Here is a 16,611-nt window from a genome sequence, read left to right on the forward strand (position 1 = left end):
GTTTTCTTATTTCACATGTGATTATGCTACTGAAAAGGGAATGCTTTTCTATGGGAACCAATGCCTTGAAAAAAAATAATAAAAATAAATATTTGAGTGGAAGCCCAGTGTGTAAGTATGTGAAGCCCAAATTTTCCCTCCCCAGTTCTGGATGGACTGGTCTCCTAGGCCCAACATTTATTCACTAGCAATGGAATTTGTGTCTTAATTTCCCTTTCTCTCCACCTGCAAGGGACACTGCGCCAGAGGAGTAAAATTCCTGTCTAGCTCAGCAGTTCTAAAGGGGAGCAAAGCCTCCTGGGCACTATTTGGACAGAGAGAGACGGGCTTTCGAGTTTTGGTGGAGTTTGGACAGACCGAGCATCTACTGCAGGTGGGTGGTCTAAATAATCTGCAGACAGTTTAACTCCTTGCAGTCTTGGGTCCTGGAATATGCCTAACATTTCAAAATCAGCTTGGTTCTGGAGGCACAAAGTTTAGAATCAAAGATGATTTCATTCAAACAAGGAGAAGCAGCTGAAGCCAAGTTCCCAGAGGGAGCTGTTTTTCCTCAGACTTCCTCTATTCGACTTTCTTGAGCCAAAGAAAGTATTTAAATAAATAACAAAGCCTACATGTTTTAACTAGTGTGAAGCCCTCTTCCTGAGGCTCTCCTCTCCCTGCTCTCAAGCTTTGTAATGTCTGTTGGGAGAGGGAGGGAGGGCAGAGGAGAAACAGGGGTTGCTTCCAGTGACCAAACCCACAAGCTAAAGTCATAAAGACCAAAGTAGGAGGAAAAAAAATTGGACTTCAGGTTTAGGATTACATAAATGTGTCCAATTCTATGATAAAAAGGGAGGAAGTGGGACATATGTGTCAGGGATGAAAACCACGTCAAAGAATGAGGTGATACAATCCTCACATTAATGGCAGAATTTCTTAAATTTGCAAGGTTAGGACTTGTCAGATGTGCTGTAGATATCAGAAACGAAGGAATAATGCATAAAATGAAGGTTCCTTCAAGAGACTAGCCGGCTGTAATAACGAATACTCTTTAAAGTGAACATACCCCCACACATGCATATTTATCTTTTAGATTGTTCATTATTTGCATCTGAATAAGATTCCCTCTCCACCATCATGCACCTGATGTAAACTGGAATTTTCTATTTTAATTTCATCAATGTGCTGACCCTAAAATATTTTGTCCAGACTTTCATGGAGACATAGTAATTAAATGAAATATTTAATAAAATTAATTAAATATCAAATTTAATACATTCCTTCTTTTGCCAGTTCTTTACTTTTCTTTTTTTCTTTCTTTCTTTCTTTCTTTTTTTTTTTTGACCATGCCAGCAGTTCCTGGAATCAAATCTGAGCTATTGTAGTGACTTGAGTCACAGCAGTGACAATGCCAGATCCTTAGCCTCCTCAGCCAACAAGAAACTCCAATTTCTTTCTTTTCTTTTCTTTTTTTGACCCAGGATAAAAATTTCCAAATTTAAGACATCCTTGTCTCAGTAATAGAACTTTAAGCAACTCGGTGGGAGTAAAATTTGATCTCGAGTGTCTTTGGAACTTGAGAGTTAGAACTTAATTTATCATCTCTTCAAAAATTACTTTCAAAATCCTTTACAACCTGAAGATTTAGCTATCACCAAGAAGTGAGGGGAGAAAATAACTTTGTATGATGTAAAGATCGAGAGTTACAACTTCCAAGTCAGACAGACTCACTTACAAACCCTGGCCCTGCCATTTAATATCTGTCTGTCTTTGGGCGATTACTTAACCATTCTGAGCATATTTCCTCACCTATAAATTGGGTCTAATAATAATAAATACTAAATTGGGTAATATGTAAAGCTAGAATAAACACTCAAATATTAGTTATTAATATTATTTCCCCTCCTCTGAGGACTTTAAGCACAATTATTTTAAGGTTTTTTTTTTTTAAACTTTGATAATTTACCAATAATAATAATCCCATAAGAACCAGATCATGAGACTCTAGTCGATGAAGCCTCTTCTTCATGAACCCATTAACCTCAACCCTGAACTTGAACCTTTGCCTCAGGGTCTAAAAAGAATTTCGTCCTCTACTGCTCAACCAAACATTCCCCTCACCCACTTCCTTTCCTTTCAAATAAACCACCCACCAGTTTGTCAACATTACATTGACAGCCTTCTCTGTTTGTCTTGGCTGATTGATTTTCCTGAGTGCCATTAGAGGCATGAGCCTTCACCTGTCCAGGCTGGGTTATTTGGTTTGTAATGGCCTGGAATGCTCTTATACTTACCCTCTTGAAAGAGGTTAAGTTAGAACCCAGGCCTAGCCCGTAAATGATCTTGTTAGTCACGATGTCTTACCTTGATATACAACCTTAGCAAATGGGAAATGATAAAATGGCACTAAATGCCTTTTTCTATGGGAGTGAAAATTCATTGCCTCAATTCAGGAAGCTGAAGGAAAAGGACAATATTTTGGATACAGTTTTACATGTGTAACATATGTAGCTTATTATGTGGAATACTAGAAGGGCAGAGTGCCATTTTTTTGTTTGTTTGTTTGTTGGTGGTGTGTTTGTAACTCTTGGATATTCTAGATCAGGGTTGCTAAAACTATGATCCATGGTCCAAAATGGCCCTCGGCCTGCTTTGTTTTTAAAAAATAAAAATAAAAAATAAGTGATATTGACCACACTCTAGCCGGTTCTTTTAAGCATTATTTCTGACCGCTTTTGTGCTACAATAGCTGAGTTGAATAGTTGAAACAGAGATCTTGTGGCCCACAAAACCTAAGATATTTTCTCTCTAGCTCCTTACAGAAGTGTGCCAACCCTGGGGTATTTACACTAGGATGAAGCTTCCCCAAATCCTGTCTTGGTTTGCTTGGTATGTTTTGCACATCCAGTGTGTTTGTAGCAGCCATACTCCAATTTCCTGGGACAGCCATCCATTGTTATTTCCCTATTATTCTCAGATGTATACATGAGGAAATTTATGCTGAATTGATGGTATGTTTTGTTCCTTGGTTTTAAAAAAATACAGTCCCTGTGGGTATAAATGCCAGGTTTCCTGAGAAGCATGGAAAAACAGAAATTGGCACAGGCTGCAATGATCACTGTGTTGAGTCAGTGTAATCATTATTTGTCCTGAGGCTTCCTAGGTATTTTGAAAATGTCTGCTTATTGCAATTTAGCTTTTCATGTTAGAACATAGGTGAGGGTTTTCATTTTCTTCAGCCACAGAAAAAGCAAGGGAATTTAGATCAGTGAATGCTTCTCCAGCCTCACTCCTCACCCATACCTAAGGCTATAAAAACATGTTTACAAGAAGTATTCTTCAGGCAAACAAGATTCTTGACATGAATTGTGCCTAAAAATGTTATTATCTTCTACGAGATAACTTGATAAGAGAGCACTTTAACAGAGTGCTTTATATTTGTTCCCTAGCATTTTTTAGTGATTGTGGGATTTATGGTGATAAGGAAAGTCTATTAAACTAAACCAGATAGCCTAAGGAGAGAAGCAGCGGATAGTAAAAAGAAGAATATTGCTCTGAAAAGAAAGATAAACTCTCCCAAAAGTTTTTTATTATTTCATTGCATCCAATATATGCAAACACACCAAAAAATTCAAATATAGGATGAAAAAGATGATGCAGAAAAATATCGGGTGTGCAAAAGCAACCTGAAAATGTGTGCAGCTGATATATTGCTTGGGATTGGTTCCTTAAATGCACAGCTAAGTATAAAGTTATTTCAGGTTGCCCCCAACCTAAAATGCCTGCCTTCCTGACAAAGTAATTATTTCTTACATAAGTGCTCCACCTATTCCATCTGTGGAATTCCCTTCTCTGCCATCAGGAGAACAAACTGGAACTATTTGGAGAACTCACAGGCTATAAAAATGAAAAGTTCTGAAACTTTCAAAAAATAGCAGCTTGATTAAGAGAGTTGGTTGAGGGGGAATAATTTTTAGATTATGATCCTTATCCCGGCCAGAAAAACATGGAATGCTGGGCCCAGATTTAGGGCAGCAGTGCAGCCCAATTCTAAGGCAGGGATGTGAGAAGTTGTGTTCTATGGGGGAAGGGAACCAAGACTCGAGTACATCCTCCGGCTGGGTAAAGGGAGAGGAAGAGTCTAGGTATAGGACCATCGGGTGGTAAACGTGGAGACCAGGAATGAGCAGAGATGTGAAGTGGCAGGTGGAGTGTGGTGGAGACGTGTTTGGGGACGTGCGAAACTTGGGAAACGTGCTATAGATGGACACTTCTGTGGAAGTGTCGGTAGCCACAACTGGGATTATCCTGGAGCTTTTCGTATTATATGGATAAAGGTCCAGTCAACAGTCAGAATCCACCACCATTTATTTTAATAGAAGTAAAATTAAAAAAAAATGAAACCAACCAACCAACACCTTAGTATGAAGAGTTAACTAGATATAGAAGGATTGAAAAGGTAAAAATGGAAACATAAGATATCAAAAATTTGGCAACTAATGGGAATTCCCATCATGGCTCAGCAGTAATGAGCCTGACTAGTATCCATGAGAACTCAGGTTCAATCCCTGGCCTTGCTCAGTGGGTTAAGGATCTGGCATTGCTGTGAGCTGTGGTGTAGGTCACAGACACAGCTCAGATCAGCTGTTGCTGTGACTGTGGTGTAGGCCAGTGGCTGCAGCTCCAATTTGACCCCTAGCCTGGGAACTGCCAAATGCTGTGGGTACGGCCCTAAAAAGACACACACACACACACAGACACACACGAATTGGCAACTGATGAAAACAGCTACTGCTCCTGAGTTGGGGGGTGGGGGGCTGAAGGAGGGGTTTGGAGAAGGGACCCTGTGGGGCCTGAAAACTCAGACCTCTGAGGAGAGGCTTGTGTTTGTCCACCCAGGCTGTCATGAAAAAAATACCTGTGACTTAAACATGATGTTCCCGAGGCAGGATCTCAAGATTCAGGTACAACATGACCAGTTTCTGACCAGAGCTCTCTTCTGGCTTGCAGATAGCCAACTCCTCGCCATGTGGGCACATGGCCTTTCCTGGGAGGGGGAGCACTAGTGAAGAGAGAGATAGAGATTTGAAATAGGCCCCACTTTATGACCTCATTTAACGTTAATTACCACCTACTAGGCCTCTCTCCAAATACAGTCCCATTAGGGGTTATGGCATCAACCTATGATTTGTGCATGGGCACGATTCAGTCCATGGTAGGGATGCCAGCTGGTCTGATGCTGATGCAGCCAAAGTAAGGAAGGGAGGCTGGTCTCTGAGTGGTGAAAAAAGCTGCCGACTGGGATCCACTGCTGCTTCTGGAAAGAACTGCCAAAGCCAGGGAGAATAGGCAAAGCTGGATAAGGCCAATAGGAACAGTACTCTTCCTCCTCGGTTTTTCTAGTCTCCCTCCAGAATATTGGCAAAGCAGAGTGTGGTTTGCAGAGTCCCATCCTCAGCATCACAAAGCAGAGTATCAAAGGGAGAAGCTGAAACTTAGAGGCAAGAGCTTAGTTACTGACTCATTAGCAGTGTGGCAAAGACTGCTGGTTGCTTGTTTTTGACATCTGTTCTTTCTTTCATGCTTAGTAACAGAACCCAGAATTTATTTGGAAGACAAGACTCAGAGGATGTTTCTCAGCTTTCCTTGCAGCTAGATAAAGTCATTATTTTAGCTAATAAACGTATGAAATTATTATGTGGGACTTCAAAGAAGTCGGTCTTTTGTTTTTATTTGTTTTGTTCTTTCTTTCATCATGCTGCCCAGAATGTGGATGCAATGGCTGATGCTCTAGCAGCCATGTTGGACCATGAGGAACTAGAGCCACGCTCAAGGATGGCAAATTAGTTGTGGACTTTGACGATTTTGTGAAGTAATCATACTAGTCATGAATTGCTAACTTCAAGATTACTTTTATATGTATAAGAGAGATTAAGTTCTATGTTGTTTATGCATTTTAGGGCTTTTCTCATATATGCAGCCCAAACTAATCCTAAGAGAAAAGACACCAAGCTGGCTTGGACAGATAGATACACCTTGCTTAATAAAGCACAATCATCCCATTTCAAATGATTTTCCCTCATGGTACTGTAAATTTTAGTTGACTTTGTTATTAAAAGAATTACTAAAAATGCCCTTATTTAGATATTTAGTTATATTATAAATCTTTCCCACTTTGTAGCAAATATTTCTATGAGGATTAAGGAAACATGAACCATCCCTAGCTTCAGGAGATTTTAAAAAGTCAGATTATTTATTTTTTTCTAACCCCAAGCCAATTACACTGATGATTTGGGTGTCTAATGGAAATTACTAATTTTTGCAACAAACCTACAAGAAATGATATTGTTATTCCCATTTTACATATAAGCCCAGAAAACTGAAGCCCAGAAAAGCTGAGCATGTAGCTGAGGATCCACAGTGAGAAGTTGGTGCTAGGAATCTGAAATACTCTTTCCACTCTACGACTCTGGCCCCAACTGGGCTAGTCATAATTCATTTCTATTATGGATCACCTACATTTAATGAACGAATATGGAAACTAACTTCTATGTATAACACCATTCATATGGCAGAATAAATTTCAAACCACCAGTTGGGGACTGCCCATATTCTGAGTGACAAAAATGTCACCAAAATAATTTCAGTAGAATTTACAGATGTTGAATAAGCAACGCAGAATGTTCAACAATAATGTTGATGTCCAGACTGAGCAGGCATCTTTCCACTGCAAGTGTAGCCACTTTAAAATTTATCAGCACTGCTCAGATATAACTCCTTTCTCTGTAACCCCCAGGATCAATGCATAGTGGCCTCCTCTGGTTCTTACTGTCACTGCCTCTGCTCTGAGCCTCAGCAGAAGCCTCCATCTAGCTCAGGCTTTTTAGCGTTCCACCCTCGACCTTAGGGACCTTGCCTGTGACAGCTCCTTGGAAGAGCTGAAGGCACTCGAAGCCACCTTCCACATCCCCTCTTGAGACATGAGGAAGTCTTTGAATCTGACCTGTGCTTTGTGCTGGCTTTTAGTAGAATTCACAGGGGCCATGAGAGGTGTCTGCTTGCCTGGGCACTCTCTGCCTAAATACTCAGCACCACCATGACCACTCTGCTGCCCCCTCCCGAATCAGTGTGAGACGCATATATTTTGAATCCACACCTTTCACACTCCGGATGGGAAGCGGGGAGCAAGGGCCTTTAGCAGAGGATTTTCAAACCTGCTTGGGCAGTCTTGGTTGGCCCTTCATCCCCCTCCCCCCAGGACTTTCCACCCTGGTTGAGCAGTGGGAGTGGAGAGGCAGCCAAAGGGTAGGCCAGGAAGGCTTCTCAGAAGCATCTAGATGCTCCTGATTTCTCTTTCCAGCTTCTCAGGAAGGGATCCTATCTCCCTCCTGTTGGGGGAGAAACTCCTGTTAATCCTGATCCCTCACTATTTCCTGCCTGGTCTGTGCTCTACCCCAGGCTCTGGCTCACTCTTCCACTCAGCTCTTTTAGAAATCAAAACAAAACTGCATCTCTTCTTATACTCTTAGTTTTCACAAATTAAAAATGCTGGGTTTTATGCCTGCTATGACTTAAAAAAAAAAAGTCTTTCTTTCTGTTTCTGCCCTCCCCGTGCAGCCCTGAATATGCTGGATCCAGTGCACGGAGCACTAAGGAGCAACAGGAGTACCTCTGTTTAAAATCTCCATACATTAAGAGTTCCCATTGTGGCTCAGTGGTAATGAATATGACTAGCATCCATGAGGATGCAGATTTGATCCCTAACCTTGCTCAGTGGGTTAAGTATCTGGCATGGCTGTGGCTGTGATGTAGGCCAGCACCTGCAGCTCTGATTCAACTCCTAGCCTCGGATCTATATGCCTTGGGTGTGGCCCTAAAAAGAAAAAACAAACAAAAAAAAACAACAACAACAACAAAAAAGAAAAGACAAGACCCCATATATTAGCCCATGACATAAATAACAGAAACCAGCGCAAGCTAGGTTGAAAAGGAAAGAGAGGAACTTGGTGGCAGAAATGCCCCATCGTTCTCTTTCTTCCTTGCTGGCCTCCCTTCTCAGCTCTTGCTTGTTCTCCCTCTCTCCCAGGATGTAATCATGAGGGAGCCCCAGGGCTGCTTCTCTTTTCCACCTATGCTCCATGCAGGACTTCTCTCAGGTTCAGAGTCTTTCAAGTCGGACTACACACAAACACTCTCAAATTCATGTCCTCCAGTTCAGTGCTCTGACTCAGCTTGATATTTCTACAGCCAACTATCTACCTAATGTTATCCTTGTGGCTGTATAAAAGCACTGTCAAAGCCAAAGTCCTGATTTCTCTAAATCCCCATTTCCATTGCCTGTCCCTATAGTTGTCAGGCCATAACCTGACTGTGGTCATCCCCCCTCATTTGTTCACACCCTGCAGCCAAGCCTTTGGCAAACCCTGTAATCACCCCTGTGGAAACAGGTCCAGAACCTGCTTTCTCCACTGTGACTGTACTGATTCAAATCCCCATCACCTCCACTTGATTCTTGCAGCTGGCTCCTTTCTTACCCATCTAGGGTTTATTCACACTACAACCAGGGTGAGAGTTCTGAAATGTGATTCATTTCCCTGAACTACTGGGATCATAGCACTTTAATTGCTTCCCATCTTGCTCAGAGTAAAATCCCAAGTTGCTATCAGCACTCTCAAGGCCTGACACTTGGCCACAGCTCTGCCCTCTGCTGTGGCCGCTCTCTCGGTCACCTCTCTGGTCCAGAAAATACACATCTGTTGTACAGACATGCCAAGCGCCCTCCTGCTCAGGGCCTTTGAATTTGCTCTTTCCTGTCTGGAATGCTTTCTTTTCAGATATTTGCATGGCCTACTCACTCCCCACACTCAAGTCTCTGCTCAGTGTCATCATATTGCGATAATCCCCGCCCCACCCCCCCCCCGCCCCCACATTCTTTATAAGATACCAGTTTCCTCTCCTGCTACCACACTCCCTATTTTCCTAATCCTGTCTTATTCTTTTCCATGTGTCATGCCATATTTTTACTTTCTGAACTCTCTTACTTTATTGCCTATCCCCCCTACTTCCCGCACCAAACTCACTAGAGTGCTAGCTTTATGAGAGTAGGGGCTTTGTTTAACAGTAACAGCATAGTAAGCTCATAGTCTTCGCATAAGGGCTTACCTGGTCTTTATTAACTACTTGATTGGATATTTCTTAAATAAGAGAAGAAACAGGCAGGTCAACAAATCAGGATATATCAATTAGCTGTTGCTTCATGATAGAAACCCTCAAACCCTGACTTAAAACCATGAAAGTATTATTGCTTGTGCATCTCTGAGTCAGATGGATGGGTTTCCTGATCTGGGTCAGGCTTGGGATCTCGAGGTTTGCTCCTAAACTGATGATCTGCTGGCAGGGATAGAATAGCCTCACTGCCCCACTCTCATGTTGGGTGATTGACAGGCTCCTCACTGGGATGAAGGCGGTAAATGGGTAACAAGTCTCTGATGATCCAAGAGGCTACACTGCACTTGTTCATGTAGGAAGCAGAGGAGGGCAGAGAGACAGACTGAGGAAGTGTGGAAACTTGTCCATCATTTTTTACCACACTCCATTGTTTAGTGCAGGTCACAGGGGCATCCCAGGTACAAGGGAAAGGGAAACACTCCACCACACAGAGGGCCTGCAAATCACACTGGGAGGGGTAGGAACTGCTGCTGCTTATGCCAATCACTTTGCCACATGGAGTATCTTATGGAATCCAAGGAGTTTAATGACAACCAGGTCTAGGAAGCCTTAATATTTAGATGTGGAATTCACAGACCTTCGCATCTGTGACCTTCACCACAGCTCACAGCAATGCCAGATCCTTAACCCCTGAGCGAGGCCAGGCATTGAACCCAGGTCCTCATGGATATTAGTCAGGTTCACTTCCGATGCACCACAATAGGAACTACCCCCTCTATATTTCTGACGTTAAAGTCACTCTTTCCAATTCCTAGATTCTGAATTTCACAGCTCAAATTCTAGATTCCCAGGGGGAAATTATTGGCCTAGCTTGGGTCAGGAGTTCCTTCTGGCTCTTCCTTGTTCCAGTTCACACTGGCTAGAAAGGAAGATTAAACTTAGGCCCTGTAGATGAAAGGGCAGTTCCCAAAGAGGTGGAAATTCTCAGGGAAATTAGAGGAAAATCCCCCCAAAGATTGTCACAACATCAGAATATAAGTTTTTGAAATTCTAGCATTTTAAATGTATTACCTTTTAAATATTCAGTTTCCCATGAAATATGCGAAAGAGATTTTTGTGAAGAGAGCCTTGCTAGGGGTCTGTGGTTAATTTAATATAACTTTTAAGAGACACTGAAAATATTTAAATAAATTGAATTACTGACTAACCAAAATAATACTATAAGTGTAACCAATAAATACTATAATTTTAACCAAAATAATACTATAAGTTTATGCTATATTAATATGGCATAAACTTATAGTATTATTTCATATTTCTCTTGCTTTTATTTGGATCTATATGACATCTTTCTTGTGCTTTGTTAAATAGGCTTTGTTGAATTTTCCTTTGGTATTGGACTTGGCTTACTGGGTTTTGAATTTATGAGGCAAAGAAATGAAGAAAACAACAGTGAAAGATACTAGTTTTCTATTGTTGCTGTAACAAATTACCACAAATTTAGTGTCTTAAAACATTTATTTTCATGCATTTCTAGAGGTTAGGAATCCAAAATAGGTTTTGTTGGGCTGGAATGAAGACTCTGGCTGAAAGCAAGAAGGGATTGAGTTTCTACTTGAGACTCTAGGGGAAAATCCACTTCCTTGCCTTTTTCCAGTGTCTAGAAACCATCTGCATTCCTTGGCTCATGGTCCCTTAATTCAAATCACTCCAACCTCTGCTTCTGTTGTCATCACATCTCCTTCTCTGACTTTGACTCTCTTACTTCATTCTTTTGCTTATAAAGGACTCTTATGGATACATTAAGCCCACTGAGATAATCTAAAATAATCTCCCCAACTTGAGGTCTTTAATTTAATTAAAACTGCAAAGTCCCTTTAGCCACATAAAGTTACATATTCACAGGTCCTGGGGGTAGGACCTGGACATATTTGAGGGGCCATTATTCTTCCTACCATCCTGGGTAAGTATAAAAATCAGATCAATCCATCCTTGAGTCACATAGAGTCTACATGTTTCTAAGTACAGAAGGTTCTTACTCAGGACGTCATTAGAGATCACTAGGGTCTCCAACAAGTAGGGGTTAAACCTATGCATATTTAAGTGATCGGTATCCTCAAACCCTCAGATATAGGAGTAAACCAGAATTTGTTAATTTGATATCATTATATTATTGCAAAAATAGTAACATTTCCAAGTACACATTCATCATCTGGTAATTGTTGTTAAACCACTCAATTGCTGTGTGATTCATAAATTATTCCAGAGCATTGGCAGGCAGTATTGCCACTGTTGTCAAGTCTTCAAGACACTCTTTCATTTTTGGCAGAGTGGTTTTGCTCTAGCTTTCTTCATTCATCACCGAGAATCATAATTCTTCATAAAATTTTAACCCTGCATCTGAATCTTCCTAAGAGACCAGCTCTGCACAAGCTCCTCACTAGTGCCTCTGGGTCATTATGGCAGTCTGTGGGTACTTGATAATCTTGCAGACAGTTTGTCTGGCTTGAAAATATTCATTGCAATTTAATTCGCATTAAACTGGCCTCCACTGGAGTTCCCGTCGTGGAGCAGTGGTTAACGAATCCAACTAGGAACCATGAGGTTGCAGGTTCGATCCCTGCCCTTGCTCAGTGGGTTAAGGATCTGGCATTGCCCTGAACTCTGGTGTAGGTCACAGACGCAGCTCGGATCCCACGTTGCTGTGGCTCTGGCATAGGCTGGCAGCTGCAGCTACAGCTCCGATTAGACCCCTAGCCTGGGAACCTCCATGTGCCGCGGGAGCGGCCCAAGAAATGGCAAAAAGACAAAATAAAAATAAAAATAAAAGTAAAATAAACTGGCCTCTAGGTACTACAGTGGTGTTTAGAGAAATCTTGCTAAACTAGTTACTTTACACAGAATACCTGCCTTATGTAGAATCACATATTGCAAGGTATCTAGAGAAATTTAGCCCTCCCCTGAGGACTTGTCCTGCCTTTAAAATCCACCCTGTCTTTTAAGGGCTGCCTAGAATCTCATGCTAGGAAGCATTCCTGTTAAATTCCCATTCTCCTGTTAGGGACACTTGGTGAGATTCAAATGTCAATGATTCTGGTTACCCAAATCTCTCTCTCTTTTTTTCTTTTCTTTTTCCTTTTAAAAAAATTAAAGTATAGATGATTTACAATGTTTCTTCAAGTTCTGTTGTACAGCAAAGTGATCCAATCACACACCTTTCCTTGTGCTATACAGGAGGGCCCCATTGCCCATCCATCCCAAATATAACAGTTTGCATCCAAAAATGCCCATCCATGTCATCCCTCTTCCTTCCCCTCCTGGGAACCCCAAGTTTGCTCTCCTTGGCCATGATCTGTTTCTGTCTTTCTTTTTTTTTTTTTTTTTCTGTCTTTTTAGGGCCATACCCTTGGCATATGGAGGTCCAATTGGAGTAGCTGCTGGGCTATGCCAGAGCTAACAGGATCTGAGCCATGACCTCGACCTACACCACAGCTCACAGCAATGTCAAATCCTTAAACCACTAAGCATGAGGCCAGAGATCGAACCCACATCCTTGTGGATGCTGGTTGGGTTCGGTAGCTGCTGAGCCACAATGGGAACTCCTGTTTCTGTTTTTTTAGATAGGATCATCTGTGCCATATTTTAGATTCCCCCAAATCTTAATGTGTATGTGCGTGTGCATGTATGTGTGTGTGTGTGTGTGTGTGTGTGTGTGTGTGTGTGTGTGTGTGTGTTGGGGGTGAGGGGTTAGGATTGGTTTCCCTACACCATCAAGTAGTCCTCTGACTCAGCTGGGTGTCCTACAGCTTAGCTCAGTTCTGACACTCTCTACCCGGGGAGTGCTTGGAGAGAGAAAGAAACCAGATCCCACAGATTAAGACTCTTCCTCCCCTTACCCACTTCTTTTCTTTTAGATTTTTTTTTTTACATTAGGAAAATGAAAGTATAGTTGCTTTACAGTGTTGTGTCAATTTCTGCTGCATGGCAAAGTGACCCAGTCATATGTATATATACATTCTTTTTGTTATATTATCTTCCATCATGTTCTATCCCAAGAGACTAGATATAGTTCCCTGTGCTTTACAGCAGGACCTCATGGCCCATCCATTCTAAATGTAATAGTTTGCATCTGCAGACTTCTAGTTTATGCCTCTCCCTTCCATCTCCCCCTTGACAACCACAAGTCTGTTCTCTAGGTCTGTGTGTCTGTTTCTGTTTTGTAGATAGGTTTATTGGTGCAATATTTTAGATTCCACATATAAGTGATATCATGTGGTTTTTGTCTCTCTTTCTGACTTACTTCACTTAATATGAGAATCTCAAGTTGCATTCCATGTTGCCAAAAATGACATTATTTTTGTTCTTTTTTATGGCTGAGTAGTATTCCATTGTATATATGCACCACATCTTCTGAATCCATTCATCTGTTGGTGGACATTTAGGTTGTTTCTTGGCTATTGTGAATGCTGCACTGAACATGGTCCCCTCCCCCATTTATTTTCTATTTTTCACACAGATAGAAAATGCAGTTTCAGGACTTTTTTTTTTTTTTTTTTTTTGTATTTTTAGCTATTTCTTGGGTCACTCCTATGGCATATGGAGGTTCCCAAGCTAGGGGTCGAATCGGAGCTGCAGCCACCGGCCTACGCCAGAGCCACAGCAACGCAGGATCCGAGCCGAGTCTGCAACCTACACCACAGCTCACAGCAACGCCGGATCGTTAACCCACTGAGCAAGGCCAGGGACCGAACCCGCAACCTCATGTTCCTAGTCGGATTCGTTAACCACTGCGCCATGATGGGAACTCCAGTTTCAGGACTTTTTAACTCAAAATCTGGGCTATATTTTCTATCCAATCCAAGTGAAACAATGAAATGATTACATTCCAGCCTAGGCTACCTTGCAAATTGCTGCCTGGTATTCTCACTCACCCAGGGAAGTTCATTTGTGGAACAGAATATTTGCACTCATAAAGTGCACTTGTTTTATGCATTTATTTATTATTTTATGTTGTCTTGCCTTCAAAAACTAGATTATAATCTGTGAGCAGAAATTATAGCTTCCTTTTCTTCAAAGAGTGAATTGTTCCTTATGTGGAAACTTGTAAACACTCCAGTTTATGCTGATAAAAACAAAATAAATAGCGTGCATATAAATGTGAGGAGTAAGTGTCCTAAAGTACCAGTTATAAGTTTTCACCTCTGATGGGCTGCTGTGATCACAAAGGAGAAGGATAGGATCAATGAGTGATGGATGCTACTCTGGGACTGCCCTGGCTTATACCTGCCCTGGCTTATACCTCCCGTAGAGTTGATGTTGTCTGCATGTAGTTTCGTCCTCCTTTTCACTCTCGAAGGATCCTGGTATAGATAGTTAAATGATCACCCTAACACTGTGGGTACAAGAAAGGGGACTGGCCATGTATGTGCAACATGTGTGTCATCCCATGCTGTTTTACATCTATAAATGTTGTAAGAATCCAAGGGACAGGATCAGCTTCCAGGGAGAAGGGTCAGCACGGTCAAGATGAGCCTGCTGGACCCCAGCAATGCAGCAAAGATGAGAGCAAAGTCCAGGTATATGGGCTTGAGAAGAGGAGGACTGGGTGGGCCCCTGAATGACTAGCTGTCATTGCAGACACAATGGATCTTGGGCAAAATGCTGTTATAATAACGACCTTCCCTGCAGGTGAAATTGAGTCATTCCAGACCTGACTGGGATCTGAGCCGAAAAATTCTGGTCTCCAGTGATTTCAGCTGAGATGGTCTTGGGAGAAAAGTTACAGAAATAGAGCATTCCTTCTATAGGGTTTGGGTAGTTAGAGAGATTCAGATCACAGAAGCTTCTAGAACATCAGCAGCTATCATATGACTCAGTCATTCAGACTAAATAGATAGCAAGAGTTCACTGATTATTTGCATTCAAATATTACACAGAGAGAACAAATGGGTAAGGATTTTGTTTTACTCTCTCTTCCAGAAATCATGGATGAAGAAGTGAGTGCCTGTCTTCCCTGAACATACACACTGTCCATTGAGTCTCCCATAGAGTTGATGTACAGAATAGAGTGGTGATGAGGAGCTTTGGATCTGAGGGGAGAGGCAGACCTAGGTTTGAATCCCAGAAGTGTCACCAAACAGATAACCTGACCTCAAAGCCTCAGTAATCTCATCTGTGTCATCGGGAAAATCAAGACGGTGACCACATAGGGTTGCTGGGAAGATTCTACAAGGACAGTCTTGCACACACCAATGGTCAGTAGATGCCAGTTATGTCACTCATATAAAGACCAGTGTTTCTTGATTCACATTGACTAGTATAGTGTCCTTTCTCCATGGAACTTGCCCAGACTCTCTGTGCCCCACCATCACATGTTGATGTGAAGTTCCCTTAGTCATGGCAGCTCCGTTGTGATCTGAGGTTCAGTCAGTGGAGAAGATTGCAGCACTGACAAACAGCTGGGAAGTGTCCTGGGTACCTACGCAGGGGAAGATGGGAACTGGCCACAGGGGGAATTGATTTGGCAGTAAAGAGCTTGCTATTTTGGCTTTCTCACTGCAGCAATTCACTGATGGCACAGAAAGAGTGTTCTTGTCCACTCCCATGCAGATACATTCCAGCTGTTTTCTTCTAACTGCTCTTGTTCCCCACCCTTAGATAGCCTGAATATTTCTCTTAGGCATTTTTTGTTCTTCTTAGAAAAGAATAAGAAAGATAAAGGTGATTCTACTCTGGTAACTTCCCAGAGAGTACAGGAGATGCAACTCACCACTCATTGTCATTACATTTTCTCTCCTTTTCTCTCCTTATACCTCAAAGCTCTGGAAGACGTGGCAAAACACCCTGTCAGCCAACAGCTTGTGCCACAGCCATTTTTCCTTGTGACAGCTCATAAAAGGCTGCAGACTAATTCCTGCGAGAATATGTATGAGAAAATACAGAAACGCTGTCAAGAAAATCAAGAAAGAGGCAACTAATCCCCTCCCTGAGTCTGCCACAGGTCCCATTGAACAGAGCCTCTGCTGGAAGAAATGTAGAAAGGGAGCTGCCTTGATTTTCTAGGTGAGTGGCACTGAGCTCCCAGGTAGGGGTAAGGTGGAGTTTCTTTGGCTGCTGCAGCCTTTGGGATCTAGCCTTTCCATTATCCATTAAGCTAGAGATTTTGTTCCAGATATATTTTTTCCTTCAGTTTGAGGAGTAAGAGAATGGTCAAGGAAGGTGTGATCTCAGTGTGTGCCCTCAGATTCACTTCTCTTCTGCTCTGCTCTCTATGGCCATGGGGCTGACCCCTGCCTGCAGGCTGGTTCTCAGCCTCCTACAGCTGGCTTCTGCTTGGAGCAGAAGTGGTGAGCGGAAGGGGGTTGCAGGAGGAAGGGAGCTCACAGGAAGCTCTCTGCTTTGAGTGCTTCCTCTGGCATGGCTGCATATACCCTGTGACCCAGCTCCTCCTGGACAGGTCCA

At 42.2% G+C, this 16,611-nt stretch overlaps 1 long non-coding RNA gene across 1 annotated transcript; it reads left to right on the forward strand.

Moving 5' to 3' along the window:
* LOC110257018 lies at window positions 1-16,523 on the forward strand. The gene is made up of 3 exons (XR_002339168.1): window positions 1-373; window positions 15,130-15,404; window positions 15,970-16,523. It is a non-coding gene; the product is annotated as an uncharacterized LOC110257018 (long non-coding RNA).

This window comes from Sus scrofa, chromosome 1, assembly GCF_000003025.6.
Source record: "Sus scrofa isolate TJ Tabasco breed Duroc chromosome 1, Sscrofa11.1, whole genome shotgun sequence".
Lineage (NCBI taxonomy): Eukaryota > Metazoa > Chordata > Mammalia > Artiodactyla > Suidae > Sus > Sus scrofa.